The sequence below is a fragment of the Pleurodeles waltl genome, chromosome 5 (genome assembly GCF_031143425.1).
Source record: "Pleurodeles waltl isolate 20211129_DDA chromosome 5, aPleWal1.hap1.20221129, whole genome shotgun sequence".
Taxonomy (NCBI): domain Eukaryota; kingdom Metazoa; phylum Chordata; class Amphibia; order Caudata; family Salamandridae; genus Pleurodeles; species Pleurodeles waltl.
Window position 1 is genome coordinate 1,407,556,861 of NC_090444.1, and position 23,361 is coordinate 1,407,580,221.

Genomic DNA, 23,361 nt, shown 5'->3' on the forward strand with positions numbered 1-23,361 from the left:
GCATGACACTTCTCTATTCTATATAACTGCACTCTATAAAAGTCTACCACACTTCCTGGCACTCTATGACATTCTACCTCACACTATCCCTGTATGTTTAACTATTCAACTCTCCACTCCACTCTATGCCAGAACACTCAAATGTGCAACACCCTGTTCCACCAAACAACACTTTTCTTTATTACATAGCACTCCACTGTACAGTACAAGACCCCACTCCAATTTATAACAGATTATGACCTACTCTACGCCAGTACACTTCACTCCTTGCCACTCTTGTCTATGACACACCCATACACTATATTATACTTTACCTCAGACTACGTGCACCATTGTATTTCACTCAACTTTACCCCACTGTATGAGACTTTAACCTTATTCTATGCTATTACACACCAATGCACTCTATGCAACTCCACTCCACAACAATCTGTTACACTGTAAGCCACTTTCTGACACTTTACTCCTTTCTATCCCACTTTATTCCACTTTATAATACTGTACTATATTGTATGCCACTGTACAACCCTCTACTTCACTGTACTCTATGATACCCTAGCCTACTGTGTAACACTGTACGCATCTCTTTGTATGCCACTGCGCCTCACTTTACTCCACTCTACCCTAATACAGTACTCCACTCTACTCCACTGTACTCCACTCCACTCTGTGCCACTCAATTCCATTGTACTCTTCAACACTATATGGCAACCCACTGTATAACACTCTACAACACTGTACTGTACACCACTCCATTCTACAAAAATCAACTAGACTGTATACCACTCTACTCGACTGTAGTCTACACCACTTTCCAAAACTGTATGATACCCTATCACATTCCACTGTGCAACACAGTACCACAATTTATGACACTTTACTTGAATGTATGGTGTGTCACTCCACTCTACATTGCTCCACACTACTATTGCCTACAACACGCTGGTCTACTCTGACACTTTACTCTAATCTATACTACACCACTCCTGTGTACTCCACTCCACTATGCTCTACTCGACTACATTTTATCCCACTTTACATCAGTGCACTATATGACACTCTACACCCCTCCACTGTCTGACTCTCTTGTCCACTTTATGCGACTCCACTGTACAACACTGTGCTACAATCTATGCCACTCTATGACACTCTACTCCACTCTATGCCCATCCACTCTATACCAGTGTACTACACTGTATGATATGCATCTACATGCCACCCAACTTCTCTCTATGATATGTCACTCCACTATGTGACACAGCACTCCATTCTGACACTCTCCTCCACTTGACAATACTCCACTCTATGAAACTCTACTTCCCCCTACTCTACTCTAATACACTCTACTGCCAACTATAACAGTCTACAACACCCTACTCTACTGCTTGACACTCAATTCCACTGTAGAACTCACTGTTCTAGTCCACAATACTTGATTTAACTTTATGAAACACCATGCCACTACAATATGTAACACTTAGCTACACTATGCGATATACTACTACACTCTACCCTACTTCACTTGATTCCAATCCACAATACTCCAGTCTATGACAATAGACTTTACAACACTCTCCTCCACTGTACTGTTTGACACTGCACATAACAACTTTCCACGTGTGACACTGGTCACTATGATTTGAAACACATTTTTATTAAAAATGTAAAACAACCTTGCAATTCAATGAAAAAAAGGTTAAAGGTTACTTGTAGTTAGGAACACTTATTTTCCCCATTCAAACCAAGTTTGAACCACACAAAGTTTAAAAATTGTAAAGTTATAGCTATAACTTTCATTTACAATTTTTCCACCACCTTCAAATTATTACAAATAGCAGACGTCATTACACACTCTTTTCAGCTTGCTAACCAGACAACGCTAACTATAACTTGTATATATATATACATATATATGTCAGACTTGCACTCCTCTCTACCAATTACCAAGGAGACACACACTCCTGTGTCAATGAGAAAGAATCTTTTTTATTCCAACATCACATTGTTTCTCCACACAAGGGCACCGTGTAGAAAAACTAAATCATCCAAATGCCTTTTGATGTTCTAGACACCTCGATCACATCTGCCCTTGTTTCTCTATGATATAATGTTGGAATAAAGAAGATTATTTCTCATTGCAATGCCAGAATGAGCGACTCTCTAATTGGCGGAGAGGAGTGGAAATGTGAATTACAGGAGTTCCTCACCCTCAACTCTAACTATAACAGGTGAATTTCTATAGTTCGGTTCTCCCTTTAAATTGCTAACAAGGGCGGGGACGTGAGTTACAGTTACCTTAGGCCACGAGTTATAGGTACTTGAAATAACTCTAACAGTAACTGCTGAATTTCTCTGGTTTTGTGTGAGTAAATTCAGAACCTAACCATAATGTCCCTTTAACCTTTGGTTTTTTTAAGTTAATTTCTATATTTATTTTCATTCTATTTCCTAACTATAACGTCCCCGTAACCTGTGTTTTTTCAGTTTAAAAAAATGTGTGTATATAGATCCGTAAATATATCAAAAGAAAGGAAAGAAAAGAGCATATAATTCTAACTCTATAGCAGCAAGTTCCAAACTTTGCTTATTGAAGAAACACATAGGGGGTCATTCCTACCCTGGCGGTCCGAGACCGCCAGGGTAGGGGACCGCGGATGCACCGCCAACAGGCTGGCGGTGCATCCAGGCCCATTCTGACCGCGGCGGTAAAGCCGCAGTCAGAAAAGGGAAACCGGCGGTTTCCCGCCGGTTTTCCCCTGGCCTGCAAAATCCCCCATGGCGGCGCTGCAGGCAGCGCCGCCATGGGGATTCTGACCCCCTTCCCGCCAGCCTGGTTCTGGCGGTTTCGACTGCCAGAACCAGGCTGGCGGGAACGGGTGTCGTGGGGCCCCTGGGGGCCCCTGCAGTGCCCATGCCATGGCATGGGCACTGCAGGGGCCCCCTAACAGGGCCCCACATTGATTTCCAGTGTCTGCATAGCAGACACTGGAAATCGCGACGGGTGCAACTGCACCCGTCGCACAAAAGCAACTCCGCTGGCTCCATTCGGAGCCGGCTTCATCGTTGCTGTGGGTTTCCCGCTGGGCGGGCGGGCGGCCTTTTGGCGGTCGCCCGCCCGCCCAGCGGGAAAGCCAGAATGACCGCTGCGGTCTTTTGACCGCGGTACGGTCTTCTGGCGGTTCCCGCTTGGCGGGCGGCGACCGCCGCCCGCCAAACTAGGAATCACCACCATAATGTGTTTTGACTTCCAGGGGCCTTGATCACATGACCAACATTGTGACATCAATCCTTAAAAAGCCTTAGACACAAAAAGCGGTGAGCTAAATGCATTTAACATATTGCAAATAGGCACCATTTTAGAAAGTAAGTTCATATTTTCAGCTGGTGCATAAGCAATTATTTAGCACAATTTTACATAAACTATCCTATGAATCAAATTGTAAATATAATTCCATAGTGGAAGAAAATGGTATCATCATTAAAATTCATGATATAATAATGTGCAACATTTCAGGATGCCAAATATGTTCTAGAAATAATTAAAGAAAATAACTACATTTCTCCTTATAGTAAGTATGCACATAGTAAAGAATTTAGCTAAGGCTGGGTACTGCGGGCTCCATGTAGGGCCCCTATTTCCAAATTATTTCAAGAAAAAGGCAAAAGCATAATCTTATTTCACATATTTTGGGCCATAATGCAAAAAAATTCTTATCTGAAATAGTGCCCAACCACCAAAATATGCAAGATAAAGAAAAAGGTAGGGGTGAGTATCCAGTTCAACAGGGTCACCACTACATCTCATGTGAGATTCTCTTTCTTCTCTCCCTGTAAAAACAACAAACAAAAATTAGATCAAAAATGGTTAAAAACAACCAAAGTAGGGCAAAGTGATTTGTACACCCTAAGTAAAAACTGCACTGGATAATTGATACCTCTCTGTACATCCTACATTCTACTCCTGTTTTAATTATCTTTATCCAGTTCATTCATATACTGTTTATAGAATCAGTATACATATCTACTGCCTATTTGTACATCCTGTTCAAGTATACCCATATCAGATATTGTATACTTTATTCATCATCCAGATTTACCTTGAGTTCTTCTTCTGTATTCCAGCCACGTGGACCCTTTGTTTCCAAATCTATAATGTATTTGGATTTTTTTCTTCTTAAGAATGGTTGTTTTGCCCTCCTGATCCCACAAGACACATTGCTCCTGTCACTAAAATGTGATTCTTTGAAATGCCTTGCCATTGGGTAGTGGGGATTGTTGTTATAGACGGCCTGCATATGTTCTAATACTCTGTTTTTCACTGCAAGAATAATGATGCCCACATATATTTTATTGTAAGGGCAGGCCAGTATATATAAACAACAAATTCAGTTTTACAGGTCAAACATTTTTTTATGTATTTAGTACCTATCTGTTGAAAAGTGGATTATTGGTAAAGGCAGGTAGGTACCTATACTTAACAATATACTGTAAACCCCTGAGAGGTCCAGTCAAGGTCTCAATAAATTAATCCTTGCTCAACCCTTGGTAGTTTGGCCCACAAGGAGTTAGGCCTAATTTGGGAAACAGGAGTGAAAAGCATTCAATATCAACTCAAAAAGTAAATAATTAAAACATAACACACAATAAAGATCCAACACCAATTAATAAAAATAGATAGTAATTTTATCTTTAAATTGACAGCAAAATGACAAAAATCCAGTGTAGGGAGCAACAGATATGAATTTGTAAAGATAAAACGAAAATAAAATGCTTTCTAGTGCAAAAAAAATAAAAGCGCCATCCGAGGACACCTGGTCACACTCAACTGGGGCTAAGTCACAATTTGAGGCCGATCACAATGGAGCCCTACTCGAATACACTGAGCGTGAGACCTCGGTGAAAGTTCTACCTTCACACAGAAAATCTCTTGGAGATTTTCTTTGACCGGGGCAAAGTCAAAAGTTGACGTCGATTGCAATGGAGCCCTTCTCAGATACACTGCACAGGAGGCCTCGGTCAAAGCTTTATCTTTGCACTTAGAAACCTGTCTGGAGCTTTTCCTCCCCCATGTCGGATAGTCCTCCTCAGCAAGCTGATTTAATTGCAATGCCATCGGATTGTTTTTCCACCACCCCCAGTCAAATCCTGGAAGTCTGGGGCTCCGGAGTTTTTCAGCTGGACAAACCTGAATATAGGCCAGGTTACGGTTGATGGTGGCCAGCTTGACTCGCGACGTCGGGTCAATTATCTTATGGAGCTTTTTTCAAAGTTGCTCAATACTTCTGGATCTTCTCCAGAAGTACATTATGCATCCCCAAAGTGTGCCACAAACTTGCTCCAAGTTTCCAGAAGCTCTGAGCTGCTTCTTGGAAGTTGGGACTTCAGTTCCCAGAATGCACCTGATCAGAATCCTTAAATGGCCACTGGACACTGGTCAGCTGGGCTATTCTTGCAGGACTTGATGCAGGGGACTCTGGTTAGCTCCTTTATACCTGTACCTTACAGGGAGTCCACTCCTGGAGTCGTAGAAGCAAGGCAAAGTCCTTTTGATGATGAAGCCCAAAGTGTGTGGCTGGTGTAGTCCTTCTGTGTGTAGTGTCCAGGTGCAGACCATGGGTCTAGCAGGGCAGTCCTTCTTCTCCAGTATCTTATTCCGGCAGGGATATTTATTGTTTGGATGCTCTGCCATATTTATCCTTGTTCCTGGGGGTGGGAGGCATGGGTGAGCTAATGTCCAATAGAATGCAGTCCACCAACCTCTTGAGTGACCATTTCCTGGGAAGTGTGGCAAAAATCAATCCCAGTGAGCAGCATTCTTTGAAAATCCAAGATGGCAAAAATTCAGTCTTAGAGTTTAGATCTGGCTGAGTCCACCCACTGGTGTGGCTAAATTTGCATTAACAAACCCCTTTCCAGACACTCTCCCAATCTAATCTGGGGATTCTTAGCTGTCTGGGGCAGCAGCAAATGGGGGGGACGGACTATTTTCGGTCCCAAGTTGCTTTCCCTCCTTTGAACACCAATTTGGATACTCTTCTCCCATCCTGCTCTGCCATCTGCTGTACCAGTTCTCTGACCACTAGATGCTTGCCTTGTTTTAGCCCAGGCCACTTCCTGCCACATCAAGGCAGCCTAGCCCAGGCTACCAGAGGCTGACCAATCAGGAAAGGGCACTACAAGGCTGAATTTGGTAACTTTCAAAAAGAGTTCTAAAACTGTTTCCCTTGGCTAGATACACTAAATTCAACACTGGCATGTTGTTGGATCTATTATTACATTTAATTTGATGCCAAACTTGCTATATTTAGCTCATACCGATAGATAATAAGACTTTATTATTTTAAAATAAAGTCTCTCCATGTTAGCCTGTGGGACCAATTGACAACAATATGGAAAACAAATTTGACAGTTTTTCTCTCACCAAGGCTTCTAAAACATCTTGTATAAAGTCCCCGCATATATTTACGCTGCACCTAACCCTGAGGGCACCTAGGACAGACCACAAGGGTGACTTATATGTAAGAATAAGGTAGCTTAGGACCTTTAAAAATCATACCAGGCACAACAACAGTGCGCCCAGGGGTGCCCTATCTACCCTGGGGTGACTAAACCTGTATGACCTTCCATATACTAACAACTTAGAGCTAGGTTGTCAGAGCCAATTTTAATTATGCCTAATTTGCATATACCATTTTACACAGAACACTAGCCCTGGGACTAGTTAGCAGTGCCCAGGGCACAGTCAGAGTCAGAAAACACAAGTGTTAGCTAAAAATGGGGTGCAAAAAGTGAGGGAGTTTCTGCCATGAGACCAGGTTTTCCACATAGTCCCACAGCCAGCATGCCCAGGAGACTCAGCCCAACCCTGGGAGAGTCTTCCTGGCTTGTCACCTCCTCTAGACCTAATTTTGCCAGGGCAACACCTAGCTTGCCCATAGTGGTTAGCCAGCACTTGAGTAGCCCCACCATGACCAAAATGGTCAGTGGGCCACCTTAGTGTTTGGCTAGCACCCAACAGAGGCTACTGACAGCTGTCAGAATCCAGAACCACATCCTAATCTCTCTACTGACAGGTGGGCGAGCAGCTTTAGGGGCAACTGTATCCCTCTGGCTGCTGAGAGTGGAGGCTGCCACATCCTGTGGCAGACACCCTTCCTGTGCTTTCCTTTCTATCAGTAGAGGGGTTACACCCTGCAGCTGAACAGCTGCCTGACTGCTCAGAACTTCCTTGAGGGTCAGGTGAAGCCTTACCAGTGCCAACTCTGGGCTTCCCCCTTACTGGATCAGAAGGCCCTTGGCTCAATGGACCTCTCTTTAAGAGTGGCCTACCCCTCCTCTTCTTTTTTCCTTTTCTTGGGGACCCGATCTCCTATCCATACGGGTTGGCTTCCCAGGAATTTTGTTTGGGGGTGCCCTAGGCAAACATCCCATATGGGATCAGACTAACCTCTGGGAAGTCATTTCCCAGGATACCACCTTATACTAGTCAAGGGAACCCTCTCCCTCTAAGAACATTATAGCTACAGGTTTGATTGTGACCTCAATTGGGTTACCCTTACCTTCCTGGTTTCTCCTCGCACATACATGTCTGGGGTCACTAGCCTGTCACTCATTATGGTGTGACTGGCACATGTCCCTCAGGCCAGTGGTAGGGATCCCATTCACCTGAATGGAATGAAAGTGCCTACTCCCACCCACAGGGATCATCAGCTTACAGTCCAGGCCTATTTCACAGCATAATGCTATGAAGACCTCATCATATTAGGGGTCTTCTTCTGTGGCTACACTGGACACACGAGTGATAACCACCTTCTTGGAACAGGCCGCATCACCCCTGAAGTGACCTGTCTACTAAGAGTCAAAGCAGGCCCTATTATCCGAGATCTTTTTTAATCCTCGGTCTCCCTGCCTCTGCTGTCAGAGTGGGAGTGGGATCTACTTTCCTCCTTTTTAGGGTTCTGGGGTACAGAGGGAGTTTCTGTGGTAGGCTTTACACCTTCCTCTTTAGGTTTTTGTGGACCTTAAACCCCCTTAGAGTCTCCCCACGGCACTTGGTAAGTACTCTGGTCCTCAATCACCCATCAGCTGCCTCTCCCAGATCTCTGGGACTAGACAGCTTAGAGTCCACTAGATACTCGCGTAACTTCTCTGGGATAGAATAAGTCAAGGTGTGCTCCTTCATGATCAAATCGTATAGCCCCTCATAAGCATGTACTTTGTTGCCATGTATCCTGCCTTCTAGTGCCTTAACTGAGGTGCCTACAAAGTCAACCCAGGACTGGGGCTGTGACCTTCTGGGTGTCCCTACAGTTTATCCTATACTGCTCTGGGGTGAGACCAAACTTCTGGATAAGACATACCTTCATGTTGAGATAGGACTCTGTCTCATCTTCCCATAGGGCCTGGAGACTATCCCTATCAGATAGTGGGATCAGTTCCCACAGAAGTGAACCCTAGTACTATGGTCTAACTTTTCTCATCCTGAAGGTACTCTCAAAGGCTGACAGCCACATGTCTATGTCGTCACCCTCCTTGTACTTAGGAACAATCCCCCTGGGTAGTCGTGGGCAAAAACCCACCACCCCTGGATACCTTAAACACTATTTCGCTGACACTATCTCTATGCTCTACTTTGGTCACCTTCTTCTTCTCAAGGGCCAACTTCTCTGCCTCTAAAGCTAAGTAGGCTAAATAAGCCTCAAGTTCTCTCTCCCTAAAGGACAGTTCTGCTTCTTCTTGGATGGTTACTACAGACCCCTCCTCCCACTAGCTTGGAATTGGGCCTGATCTCTGAATTTAGGAACAGGTGATCATCATCTTCCTCCGGGAGGTTAAAGAGGCGATCTTCCCCCTCTCCTTCTATCTCTGAGTCTTTCTCTGGTTCCACTAACACTGCTCAGGTTTCAAGGGACCTAACCATCTCTGCCTTCCTAAGATTTTTAACTGCAGGTAATCCCCTGGTTCTGCACAACACCCTAAGCTCAACTACAGTGAGTGTAGGTACACTAGCCAGATAAAGCTCCATGGTATCCCTAGGTTTGGGTCACAAAAGATCTTTGTTATCCAATTGATCAGAACATTTTAGAAAAATCAAAAAGAAATTTGCTCTAAGTCAAGTTGGAGGATTTTTAACTTGCTTTATCTAAATGTTGTATAATGATGTGAAATACAAGTTCTGGATCCCACCACTGCACACCAAAGATGTTGGAAATTGGATTATTGGTAAGGATGGGTGGATATCCACACTTAGTAATAGACCACAAACCCCCACTTGGTCCAGTCAAGGTCAATAAATGAATCCTTGCTCAACCCTTGGTAGCTTGGCCCACGAGCAGCTAGGCTTAACTTAGGAGACAGGTGTATAAAGCATTTAATGTCAACTAAAAAGTAAATAAGTAAAACATGACACAGAATAACAATCTAACACCAATTGAAACAAATAGAAAATAATTGTATCTTTAAAATGACACCAAAATGACAAAAATCCAATGTAGGCAAACAGGGATATACATTTTTGAAAATTAAATGATATAAAATGCTTTCTAGCGTCTAAAAAACAAAAGTGCCAACCAAGAACACTTGACTGGGGCAAAGTCAAAATTTGAGGCTGACTGAGATGAAGCCTTGCTTGGATGCACTGAGTGGTAGGCCTTGGTTAAAGTTTTGCCTTCACACTCAGAAAATGTCTTGGAGATTTTCTTCAACCGAGCAGAGTCAAAAGTTGAGGCTGACTGTGATGCAGCCCTTCTTGGACACACTGCATTAGAGGCCTCAGTCAAACTTTTACCTTCACACTAAGACATTTTTCTGGAGCTTTTCTTCCCTGACGTCAAACTGTCCTCCTCAGAATCCTGGAAGTTTGGGTCTCTGGAGCTTTTCAGCAGGAAGAACCTGAAATTCAAGCCAGGTTGCGGATGATGGTGGCCAGCTTGACTCTCGACGTAGGGTCCGTCCACTTATGGAGCTTTTTTCAAAGTTGCTCTAAAATATTCCAGACTTCGGGATCTTCTTCCAGAAGTACCTTTTGGGTCCTCAAAGTGTCCACAAACTTGCTTCAAGGTTCCAGAATCTTTGTGGTGCTCCTTGGAAGATGGGACTCCAGTTCCAAAAAAAAAAAAACACATGGTCCGAATCCTCAAATGGCCACTGGACACTGGTCAGCTGGGCTATTCTTGCAGGAGTTGATGCAAGGGAATAGTCTGTACCTGTAGCTTACAGAGAGTCCACTCCTGGAATGCAGAATGAAGGCAAAGTCCTTTTCTTGATGAAGCCCAAAGTTTGAAGCTGGTGCAGCCTTCTGAGTGCAGTGTCCTGGTGCAGGCAAGGGGTCCCTAAATCTGTATGCCCTGCCATGTGCTAGGTATTGATAGGTAGGTTGTCAGAGCCTATTATAATTATGCCTAATTTACATATACCATTTTACACAGAGCACTGGCCCTGGGACTGGTTAGCACGGCACAGTCAAAGTCAGAAAACACCAGTATCAGCTAAAAACGGAGGCAAAAAGTGAGGGGGCTTTTGCAATCAGCCCAGTTTTCCCCACACTATCCCATAGGTGTGAGAAAGTAGCCTCTTTCTAGCATGGTTACCCCCATTTTTGGCCTGCTTGTCAGTGTGTTTTGACTGTGTCACTGGGATCCTGCTAGTCAGGACCCCAGTGCTTATGGTTTGTGCCTTACATGTCAGTAGGTGTCATTGTTTTTTTCAGTATGCTTGACTGTGTCACTGGAGTCCTGCTATTCAGAACACTAGTGCTTATGCTCTCTCTTGTTCCTAATTTGTACTTACATACTGGTAACCTAGTATTCAACTCCAAATCAGTATACTGAACCCCCTTATCTGTCCCTAGTATATGGTCCCTAAGTGCCCAGGGCATTGGGGTTCCAGGAGATCCTTAGGGGCTGCAGCATTTCTTTTGCCACCCATAAGGATCTCATACAAATACTTATTTGGACTAACATTGCAGCCTGAGTGAAATAGTGTAAGCACTATTTCACAACCATTTTCAATGCACCAGCTCACTTATAAGTCACCTATATGTCTATCCTTCAGACCCTGAATGCTTGGTGCAAAGTAACTGTGTGTGAGGGCACCAGTGCACTAGCAGAGATCCCCCCCACATTGTCCAGGCCCATTTTCCCAGACTTCATGAGTGCGGGGACGCTATTAAAAGTGTGCACTACATATAGGTCAATATATATGTAGCTTCACAATGGTAACCCTTAATGTGGCCATGTAAGGTGTCTTAAAACTGGGAATTATACCCCATACTGATTCTAGTATTGGGGGCCAATTCCATGCACTCTGAGCACTGCACGATGGGCCCCCAGTACTACCATACCAACCTTCTGAGGTTTCTACTGCAGCCACAGGTACTGCCACCTCACAGACAGACTCCTGCCCTCCTGGGGCTTGGGCAGCCCAATCCCAGGAAGGCAGAACAAAATATTTCCTTTGGGGCAGGGGTGTTGCACCCTAACCCTTTGGAAATAGGTGTTACAGGAATGGGAGGTGTTTCCTCCCAGAGCTTTTGGAAGTACTTTGAAGTACACAAATGGTGCCCTCCTTGGATAATCCAGTCTGCACTGGTTCACGGGCCCCCAGTCCCTGCTCTGGAGCGAAATTGGACAAAGGAAAGGGGAGTGACCACTCCCCTGACCATCACCACCCCAGGGGTGGTGCCCTTCTCTACTCCAGAGTGTCTCTGGGTTTTACCATTTTGGATTCCAAGGTGTTGGGGCACTCTCGGAGCATCTGAGTGGCCAGTGCCAGCAGGTGACGTCAGAGACCCCTCCTGATAAGTCCATACCTGGGTAGGTGACCAATCCCTTTCTGAGGGCTATTTAGGGTCTCTCTTCTGGGTGTTTCTTGAGATTCAGATTGCAAGACTCCAGAAGGACTCCTCTACATCCTTTACTTCACCTTTTACAGTCGAACCAAGCACAGAACTGCTCCTGGAACTCTACAACTTGCAGCAAAGAAGCAAAGACAACTTTTGCAACACTGTAACTCCAGCTCCTCCCATTAACTGTAACAGTTTCCAGGTCGTGCAACCACACAGGACTGCCTGTCTTCATCCTGCACCAGAAGAACTGAAGGAATCTCTCGTGGAGTGACAGAGTCACTTCCCTGCTTCAGCAGGCATCTCTCTGTAGCTATGACTGGTACTCGGGTCCCTTCTCCTGACGACGAGCATGGATCCTGGAACACAGGTGGTTGACTAAAGTGACCCTGACTGTCCAAAGGTCCAGCTGTCTAAATTTGGTGGAGGTCAGAGCTTGTCTCCCCGAGCCAGACAGTACCCCTGTGCACTGCATGTTTTGCAGCTCCTAGGGCTTCTGTGTACTTTTCCAAGAATTCCTTTGTGCACAGCCTAGCCCAGGTCCCTATCACTCTATCCTGTGATGCTCACCTTCCTGAGTTGTTCTCTGATGGCATAAGATCCCTTTGTGTAGTGCTGCAATGACCGCCATTTGCAACTCCTTTGTCCCCATGCTCCTCTGAGTTGCTGAGAGCCCCCTGTGTCTCTTACGCATGAGTAGGGGCCTCCAGATCCTTTCTAGTCCAAGGCAGTGCCATTTTTTGCCAACTGCATATTTTGCGTGAGCCAAGGCTCGTTGGTGGAATCCCGTGACGCAAACCAGACTGCATTCATCCATCCAGCATGGGCCATATTTTGCACCAACCAGGAACCCATATCTGTCTTCTTTGGTGCAATACTGACTTTGTCTTGTCACCAGTGGTTCCTCTTTTGCACCTCCATCTTGGTTAGCAGGGGCTCCTCTTCTCCCTGGACTATTCAGTGCTTCTTAGACTTGATCCCCTTCTTCCAAAGGTCTTCAGGTCCAGGAATCCATTGTTGGTGTCTTACAGTCTCTTCTGGTTCTTGCATTATCTATCATGACTTCTAGTATGTTTTAGTCCTGCTTTCCTGGGCTCCGGGGTCAGATATTTTACTTACCTTTGGTGTTTTCTTACACTCCAAGTGACCCTCTACACACTACACTTGCCTAGGTGGGAAACCGACTTTCGCATTCCACTAATTTAGTATATGATTTGGGTTCCCCCATGCCTATTGCAACCTATTGTGATTTTCACTGTTTGCACTATTTTATGACTGTTTACTTACCTGATTTTGGTTACTAGTGTATCAATCAATCAATCAAAGAGACTTATAGAGTGTGCTACTCACCCGTGAGGGTCTCAAGGTGCGGGGAGGGGGAGAAAGGAAGGAGAGGGAGGGGAGATCACTGTTAGAAAAGCCAGGTCTTAAGGCTCTTCCTGAAGAGTAGGAGGTCCTGGGTCTTGCAGAGGTGGGTGGGGAGGGAGTTCCAGGCCCTGGGGGCTAGATAGGAGAAAGATCTGCCTCCGGTGGTGGTATGTTTGATGCGAGGAACAGTGGCGAGAGAGAGGCCGGCGGAGCAGAGGTGGCGTGTGGGAGTGTGGAAGGTCACTCTTTTGTTAAGGTAGGTTGGGTCGGTGTTGTGGAGCGATTTGTGTGCGTGGATGAGGATCTTAAAGGTGATCCTTTTGTCTATGAGGAGCCAGTGGAGGGATTTGAGGTGTGGTGAGATGTGTTCATATAGGGGGAGGACGAGGATGAGTCGTGCTGCTGAGTTCTGGATTTGCTGTAGTTTGCGTTTGAGTTTTAGTGTGGTGCCGGCGTAGAGGGCGTTGCCGTAGTCAAGCCTGCTGCTGATGAGTGCGTGGGTGACTGTCTTTCTGGTCTCTGTGGGATCCACTTGAATGTTTTTTTCAGTGTGCGGAGTGTGTTGAAGCATGAGGAGGTGAGGGCGTTGATTTGTTGGGTCATCGAGAGGGAGGAGTCCAGGATGATGCTGAGGTTGCGTGCGTGGTTTGCGGGGGTGGGTGCGGGGCCTAGCGTGGTGGGCCACCACGAGGGGTCCAAAGTGTTTTTGTGGGGGCCAAAGATGATTATTTCGGTTTTGTTGGAGTTGAGTTTAAGGTGGTTGGTTGTCATCCAGGCAGCAGTGTCAAGGAGTGCAGTGTGTAGGTTGGATTTGGCAGTGTTGGGGTTGCGGGTGAGGGAGAAGATGAGTTGTGTGCCATCAGCGTATGAGAGGATGGTGATGCCGTCGGGTTTGAGGATGTTGGCTAGTGGGGTCATGTAGATGTTAAAGAGTGTTGGGCTGAGGGAGGAGCCTTGTGGGACTCCGCAGGTGATTTTGGTGGCGGAGGATTGGAAGGGTGGGAGACGGACTTTTTGGGTTCTGTCGGTAAGGAAGGAGGTGAGCCAGTCCAGGGCTTTGTGGCTGATCCCGGCATCGTGAAGACACATGCGGAGTGTGTGGTGGCAGACAATGTCAAAGGCTGCGGAGAGGTCCAGGAGTATGAGTGCTACGGTCTCGCCCATGTCGACTCTGGATCGGATTTCGTCGGTGCATGTGATGAGAGCAGTTTCTGTGCTGTGGTTCTTGTGGAACCCAGATTGGGAGGGGTTGAGTGTGTGGTTTGTCTTGAGGAAGTGGGATAGGCGGGAGTTGACTATTTTTTCCGTGACCTTGGCTGGGAATGGGAGGAGGGAGATGGGGCGGTAGTTGGAGAGGCCGCCTGGGTCGGCTTTGGTTATTTTTAGGAGCGCAGTGATTTCCGCGTGTTTCCAGAGGTCTGGGAAGGTGGCGGTTTCAAATGAGCTGTTGATTATGGCTCGGAGTATGGGGGCGATGGCGGGGCTGGCCCTGTTGTATATTCGGTGGGGGCATGGGTCGGAGGGGGAGCCAGAGTGAATCGAGTTCATTGTGTTTTCAGTTTCTTCGTCTGTGGTGGGGGCCCAGGTGGTGAGTAGGTTGGGGGGGTGTGTGGTGGGTTTGTGTTGGGTGGGTGGAGGGTGCGTGTGGAGGGTGTGTGTGGTGTGAAGCTGTTGTGTATGTCCAGGATTTTGCGATGGAAGTCATTTGAGAGGGAGTTGCAAAGGGTTTGTGTGTGCGTGGGGTCTCGGTTGCTGGCTTTGGGTTTGGAGAGCTCTTTGGTGATGGTAAAGAGTTCTTTGCTGCTTTGGGAGTTGTTGTCAATGCGTTCCTTGTAGTGTGCTCTTTTGGCGGTGCGTATGAGTTGGTGGTGGATGCGTGTGGTTGTTTTGACGGCGGTGTAGTTTGTGGTGGAGGGTTCTTGTCTCCAAGTTTTCTCTGCTTTGCGGCATTAGCGTTTGGACTCATGGAGTTCAGTGGTGAACCATGTGGTGTTCTTGATATTGCGGCTGGTGATGTTTTTTCTGAGGGGCGCGAGAGCGTCAGCACAGGTGGTGATCCATTTGTTGAGGTTGTGTGCGGCGGTGTTGGGGTCGATGATGTTGGGGGGGGTTTGTGTCAGTTGGGAGTTCAGGACCTCAGTGGAGATCTTGTCCCACATGCGGTAGGGGGTGGTGTGTTGGTGGTGGTGTGTGGGTGGTTTGTTGTAGGAGAAGTGGACGCAATGGTGATCCGTCCATTGGAGTTTGGTGGTGTGGGTGTAGGTGACGTGTTGGCTTGAGGTGAAAATTGCGTCAAGTGTGTGTCCAGCCGAGTGGGTGGGGGCTGTGACCAGTTGTTTGTGTCCCAGGTTGGTGAGGTTGTCCAGGAGGGAGGAGGAGTTGTGGTCGTGAGGGTTTTCCAGGTGGAAGTTGAAGTCGCCGAGGAGTATGTAGTCTGTGGAGGTGAGAGCGTGCATGCTGATGGTGTCAGCGATGGTGTCACAGAATGGGGGGTGTGGTCCTGGGGGTCTGTATATGAGTGTGCCTCTGAGGGTGTTGGTGTTGTTGATGTGGATGAGGAAGTGCATGTGTTCTGCGTTGTTGAGGGTGTCATGGGTGTTGGTGGTGACCTTGATGGTGTCTCTGTGAAGGATGGCAATGTCGCCTCCTGGTTTGTTGAGGCAGTCTTTGCGTTGGAGTTTGTAGCCCTCCGGGGTGGCTGTGGCTATGTCTGGCTCAGATGTGAGGTTTGTCCATGCTTCTGTGAGGAAGACGATGTCGGTGAGTGTGATGTGATGAGGTCCTAGAGTTCTATGGCATGTTTGTGTAGGGACCAGGTGTTTAGTAGTAGACAGGTGAGATGGTTGCGGGTGGTGTGGTTGTTGTGATGTGTGATAGTGTTTGCGGGGATGCTTGTGGTGTTGCTGAGGGTAGAGGTGGCATTGGCGTGGGGCTTGCGCAGGTTGTGGGGTTTGTTGGTGGGTGCTGATGTTTTTGTGTGGAGGCTGTTGTGTTTGGTGTTGGTGTGGGGTGCGTGGGGGGTGGAGCAGGAGAATAGGCAGGTGCGGCAGGAGAAGGGGCCTTGTGTGTGTGTGTGGGGGTGGTTTGAAAGCAGTTGGAGCGGGCTCCGAGGTTGAGGGAGAGGAGCGAGTGTGGGTGGTAGTGTAGTCTGGGGGAATTTTGGCTGGTTGGGCCAGGTGGACTGGCGCTGGGCGCGGTCTTGGAGCGGACGGGCGCAGACGGGCTTGCCTCTGGCGCGGCCGCACAGCGACCGCCATTAAGAGGGAGGAGGTGGGAAGGAGGGGCAGCTGGGAGGGTGGCGGGAACGGGAGAGCGAATGGGGGCGGGAGGGGGCGGGGCCGCAGGGACGCAGAGGTGGGCAATAAGCAGAGCTGTTGGAGCGCACAAGGGTCGAGATGGCCCGGAGAAGGTAAAAACAGTGGAAAAAAGGCAAAACTACAAAAAACAATGCACAGAATAGCAAAGAGCAGTGGAAGGTAAAAAGATACGGTCAGAAGCGGTGGAAAAAAGGCACAACAACAGGAAACAATGCACAGAATAGCAAAGAGCAGCGGAAGGTAAAAAGATACGGTCAGAAGCGGTGGAAAAAGGCACAACAACAGGAAACAATGCACAGAATAGCAAAGAACAGCGGAAGACGGGAGGTAGAAAGATACAGTCAGAAACAGTGGAAAGGCACAATAACAAAACACACTGCACAGAATAGCAGAGAACAGCGGAAGACAAAAGGTAAAAAGATCTGGGCAGAAACAGTGGGAAGGCACAATAACAAAAACACAATGCACAGGGTAGAACACTTACCAGCGTCGCTGGACACCAGGGATGAGGAGGAGGGCCTCGAACACACGATCGGTCACGTGGGTGGGGGTGGGGAGAAGCGGCACAGCAAGGTGGTGCTGTCGGCGCAGGGGAGCGAGCTCCGGCCAAAAGGTCAGGGGTCTCTCACCTGCGTCGCGTAGCGACCGCCATTAAGAGGGGGAGGTGGGAGGGAGGGGCAGCTGGGAGGCGGGAGGAGGGCGGGAACGGGAGAGCAACTGGGGGTGGAAGGGGGGCAGGGCCGCAGGGATGCAGCGTGGGGAATAAGCAGAGCCAGGGGAGCTCACAAGGGTCGAGATGGCCCGGAGAAGGTAAAAACTGTGGAAAAAAGGCAAAACTACAAAAACAATGCACAGAATAGCAAAGAGCAGCGGAAGGTAAAAAGATACGGTCAGAAGCGGTGGAAAAAAGGCACAGCAACAGGAAACAATACACAGAATAGCAAAGAGCAGCGGAAGGTAAAAAGATACGGTCAAAAGCAGTGAAAAAAAGGCACAACAACAGGAAACAATGCACAGAATAGCAAAGAACAGCAGAAGACGGGAGGTAGAAAGATACAGTCAGAAACAGTGGAAAGGCACAATAACAAAACACACTGCACAGAATAGCAGAGAACAGCGGAAGACAGAAGGTAAAAAGATCTGGTCAGAAACAGTGGGAAGGCACAATAACAAAAACACAATGAACAGGGTAGAACACTTACCAGCGTCGCTGGACACCAGGGATGAGGAGGAGGGCCTCGAACACGCAATCAGTCGCGTGGGTGGGGGTGGGGAGAAGCGGCACAGCAAGGTGGTCCTGTCGGTGCAGGGGAGCGAGCTCCGGCCAAAAGGTCAGGGGTCTCTATAAGTGTATAGTTTGTGTCTAATACTTACCTCCTCAAGGAGTATAGCCTCTAAGATATATTTGGCATTGTGTCACTAAAATAAAGTACCTTTATTTTTGGTAACTGAGTATTGTCTTTCATGAGTGTTAGTACTGTGTGACTGGTATTACAAGAGCTTTGCATGTCTCCTAGTTCAGCCTTGGCTGCTCTGCCTACAGCTACCTCTAGACAGCCTGGCTTCTAGACACTGACTCCATTTTACTAATAAGGGATAATTGGACCTGTTATAAGGTGTAAGTACCTTTGGTTCCTACTACAAACCAGGCCAGCCTCCTACAATAAGGGACCTCAAATTCTTTTAGACTAGTACTGTTGCAGCAAGCTTTACATTTACCGCTGGAAAAAAAACTTGAGCTTGTGATTACGAGTAGCTCTCTTAGTTGTCACAACATTATGTACCAAACGGTCTCTTAAGGAACATTGGGCCAGATGTATCAAAGATTTTTGCATTCGCAAACGGTGCGAATCACAAAATTTGGCCGTTTGCGAGTGCAAAAACGTGGTCTGAGATGCATGAAAGGCATTCGCAGACCAAAAATAAGAAATCGCAAAAATTGCGATTTTTTGCGTTGCGACCTGTTTTTGCGAGTCGCATTTTGCCATTTGGTATTTCAAGTAGGAAATTGCAAGGCGCAAAATGTGAATCGCAAAACCCAAGTCGCAATTCGATGCATCAAAAAAGCTCAAATTGCAATTTTTCGCAGAATGGCATTTTGCACATGCAAAATACCACTAAGTGAAACCAGGTGGTAACCAGGTGCAACCTATATAAAGAGGCCCAGAATGCCTCAGACTCTTTTCCACAATGGCTGCACTCTACATCATGGCGAGGAGGATGAGGATCATGGCAGGTTTGAGGAGGGGGAGGAGGAGACAGGAGCGCATTTTCAGAGTGCGCATTACACTTTTTGACCAGACAGAGGAGGAAATATTTGAGAGGTATAGGTTGAACTCAGCCATGATACTTGATCTGATAGCTGAGCTACATCCCATACTGCAGCGCAGAACACATAGGACTCATAGCATCCCCACCCATGTGCAGGTATTATGTTCCCTCCACCTACTCGCCTCAGGGAGCTATCAAGGGGTCATAGCAGCAGCTGGAGGGGTCTTACAGAGTACCCTCTATAGATTTTTCAATGCATTTATTAACGCCATGCTGAGCAGAATACACCAGTACATCAGATTCCCCCACTCCCCACAGGAAATACAGCAGACAAAAAAAGATTTCTACCAGATAGCACAGTTCCCCCATGTCCTAGGTGCCATAGTTGGGACATATGTTGCATTATGTCCACCATCTGCCACAGAGTATGTGTACCACAACCGTAAATACCAACATTCAATTAATATACAGGTGATATGCAATGCCTCCTATATCGTAACTGATCTCGTAGCCATGTACCCACGGAGCACCCATGATTCGTACATCTTTCCCCACAGCGGCATTCACACAAGACTGCTAGATGGGGAGTTTGGTGAAGGATATCTACTAGGTATTGACACTCTGTACACTGGCGCATTGATGGCGTGCTGTGGCTTCCAGGAGACAGTGTCTTCGCAGTGCACACCTACATGATGACGCCCTACCTAAATCCTGCAACACCAGCAGAACAGAGATACAATGCAGCACACAGGGCGACCCGCAACGTGGTGGAGCGCACCTTTGGCCTGCTGAAGAGTCGCTTCCGGTGCCTCCACAAAAGTGGAGGGGCACTACAGTACAGCCCAGAGACAACATATAGAATAGTGGCTACTTGTGCAATCTTGCACAATATAGCTACCACCAGGGGCATACCTGTGGAAATATCGGAGCCAGACTCAGATGAGGATGATGATCCCATACCACCCCTACATCCAGCAGACAGGACCAGTGCAGCAGAGGGAAGGCAAAGGCGTGCTGACATCAAACACAACCATTTCAGATGTAAGTATGAAAACACAAATCCACTGACAAATGTACCTGTAGTGAGTAAATTTATTACCTTAATGTCAGGTAATGTTAGTCCAACGAATACCAACAGTGATTGTGAAAAAAAACAATAGCAGTTCACAGTAAAGCACTATTCCTTCATAGTGTACTCATTACAGACACACATACAGTCCCCTGTGGCCACTACAGTCACTTCTTTCGGCCATGCACGCCACTCGAGTGCGCAGTTGCCTCACTGGCACCTCGACTGTCTGCGTTTGTGGAAGTGCTGTGCCTGGCACTGCGCCGTCTCGTGTCCATTGCGGGCACAGCTAGGCTGCTGAGGCTGGATGTGTCCTCTGTGTCCCCCAGGCCAAGCTCGCTAAGTGTGGCTGACCGGTTTCCCATTATATTGTCGATCACATTAGTGATCTGTACAAGTCCTTGGGCCACATCCCGGCTGCTGTGTGCTGCCTCAACCTGTGCAGCCACTGCACGACGTGATATTAGGGAGATGGAATTAGCCAGCATAGTCACAGAGTGACAAAATCCTCCAAACATGCTCATGAAGCGTCACTCCTGCCTGCGGTGGCTTACCCTGTCATGGTGCAGCTCCTGATATAGTTCCCTCACAGCAGCAGTGAGCTCCCTTGTGTCCTGCGTGCCTGGACCTGTCCCTCATGCAGCTGTTCAATATTGGCATTCAGGCACTCCAGCTGGCGATGCAGGCCCCCCATGTTTGCATTATGTTGCTGCATCTGCCTTTGTAATGCCGTGATCTTTTTATTTTGCAGGCACTGCTGCTGCAACATAGCCGATTCCAGGCCACCAAATAAGGATGTTCCCTCACCTGCCTCATAAACCTGTGCACCTGCATATGTCGGCATCCTGCGGGGTGCTGTGGTCTGCTGCGAACGGGGCTCCTGCATCTGGGTGCATCTGCCATTTGGGGACGATGTTTGTGAGCCTTCCTGCTGCTCATCAGAGTCCTGACTCATGTCTGGCAGTGGCAGTGCCCTAGGCCTGCGTCGGAGTGCCACAATGGTCTGAGACTCACTTGTATTGGAGTCTGAAGCAGGATGGGTGTCTGTCTCCCCTGCACTGGCACATGCTGTGGCTGCTGGGCCTGGCCCACCTGCAGCGACAATATGCAGCATGTCAGTTATGTTTGTTACAATTAAGGTCACACATTGGTAATAAAGGTACAGGTACTTCTCTTCACTGTGTTGTGGGTGTTGTGTTCTTCTGTGTGTCGCTCTGCCTCTTACATTGTATGTCCTTCTTTCAGCTCAGGGTTGTGGACTACCACTCTCATAAGGCATTGTTGTGCTGCTTCTAAGATGTGGAATGGACTACTTCTCACAAAGTTTTACATTACCTGCTAATTCCTAAGGGGCTTTTGTGCATGCATATATGGGGTTACAATTCAATATTGCACTTACCTTTGCTGGTACTTGGTGTGCCGGAGGTGTCAATCTCAGTGACCCCACTGACTGCTTCCGGGAGGAGTGTGGACTCCACTAGGTCCTCTATCGGGGTGGAGGGTGTCTCTATGGGTGGTCTGCCTCCTGTGCTCCTGGCCTCCTGCAGTCATCTTGCCACCGTCTCCTTGGCACGGGACCGCAGGTCGCACCACCTCTTCTTGATTTCTTCTACAGAGTGCTGTCCCACTCCAACAGCGCAGATCTTTGTCTGGATATCTGCCCAGAGTCAGCATTTTTCACTCTCAGGCACCAGGTGAGCTTTTGCCAAACAACCGGTCATGGCTCCTGACCACCTCCTCTGTCAGCACCTCCAGCTCTTGTTCACTGAACTTCAGCTTGCGCTTCCTTTCTCCCTTCTCCTTCTCCTGGGCAGAAGTGTCCATGGTTGTTCTGGTGTGCTGCCTTCTTCAGAGTGTTGCTCAGTGTGGCTGGGATGACTCTCTCTGAGTGCTGGTTTGTGTGTGGCACCTGAAACTGCCTGGGATGACTCACTTCCTGCTTGTGATGTCATCAGGCTCCTCCAGGTGTGCGTTCTCGCAATTTGCGATTTTCAATTACCGAATCACAACTTGCGAAAATGCAAATTGCGATTCGGTATTTGGGCCTCGCAAACCACAAATAGCGATTTTTAAGAAATCGCTAATTCCGAATCGCAATTATGATACATGGCCTATTGTGACTCGGAAACAGAGATTTCTTAAAAATCACTATTTGCGATTCGCAAGGCCATTTCATGATACATCTGGCCCATTGTTTTCTATATGTGATGCTAAGTTTATCATCCAAGATATTGTCAACAGTGGGGTCACATTTCAAAATGTCCCAAGTTAACTCGAATATTTTTCTTACTTCCCTTGCTTTTATATTGCAGACTGTTACTCTACAGGTAATTTGATTATTACATCTATTTTGAAAAATAATCTGATTCCTAGTAGTGAATTTTACCTTATGTCCACTTGGGGTAGCCTTATCCCTTGAACCTTTCAGCCATGATTTCCTGTTCCTGTGAATACAGTTGTTCTATACGGCAACTGGGTTTAGCTCTAAGGAGTTCCCCATAGGAAATACTCCATTTGAGTTTCTGACTGAGAATGATCGCTAAGTGTGTGGAGCACAGTATTGGCTGCTTACTGTTTTCTATGTATACTCATCACCAATTTGATGTCTACAATTCTGATGTTAGCATCAAAATGCCAATAATTACTTTACAGATAGTATAAGTGAAATCTAAATTCAAATCATTTTGTTTCAATTCCTCATAAAATCGTTAGTGGACTTTTCAGTTCCATATTATGAAACGGACATCAATATACATTAGTCCCAATAGAGATTGTTCTATTTCTTGGGCAGTATCGTCAGCGATTGAAAACTGTCCCTCTCACCAGTCCAATGAGATTTTCACAAAGCTGAGGGCAAAGCAGTCTCCCATCACAGTGCCCATCTTCTATCTGTATACATAAAGATATTATTCATGAGACAGTACTTTAATATCTCTAGAATTGTCTTTGTATGGAGTAGGTAATACAAAGGTCATGCTCTTAAGAAATACTAACATGGTAGAATGCCTTCATCATGACCAATGCTAGCATAGAGAAAACAAACATCTACTGACATCTGTCGAAGTTAAACTATCAGTCCACCTCAGGAAGCCCTTTGTATCAAAAATATATGACTGTAAGGCAGTTACAAACTCTCATAAATAGAAATCAATATATCTAGGAGGGTTCGCTAAAGCATTTCCACATAAAGATAAAGTTGGTCTTCCAGGAAGGTTAGTACTGTTTGGTTTAATCCTCGATAGTAAATGCAGTACAGGTAGATGGGGAAACTCTTTGTGTAAGCAAAAGTATTGTTCCTGTTCCAATAATCCTTTGTCTTTCCAGTTAGCCAATGTTTCCCAGTAACCTGTGATACTTTTTCCATAGGAATCACAGTCAATGATTTCATAACAGTCTTTATTGTTAAGTTGCCTTTTTGCCTCTTTGATGTTCATGTCTGTATGCAATGTGACAATATTTTCACCCTTATCAGCAGGATGAATAACTATACTGTC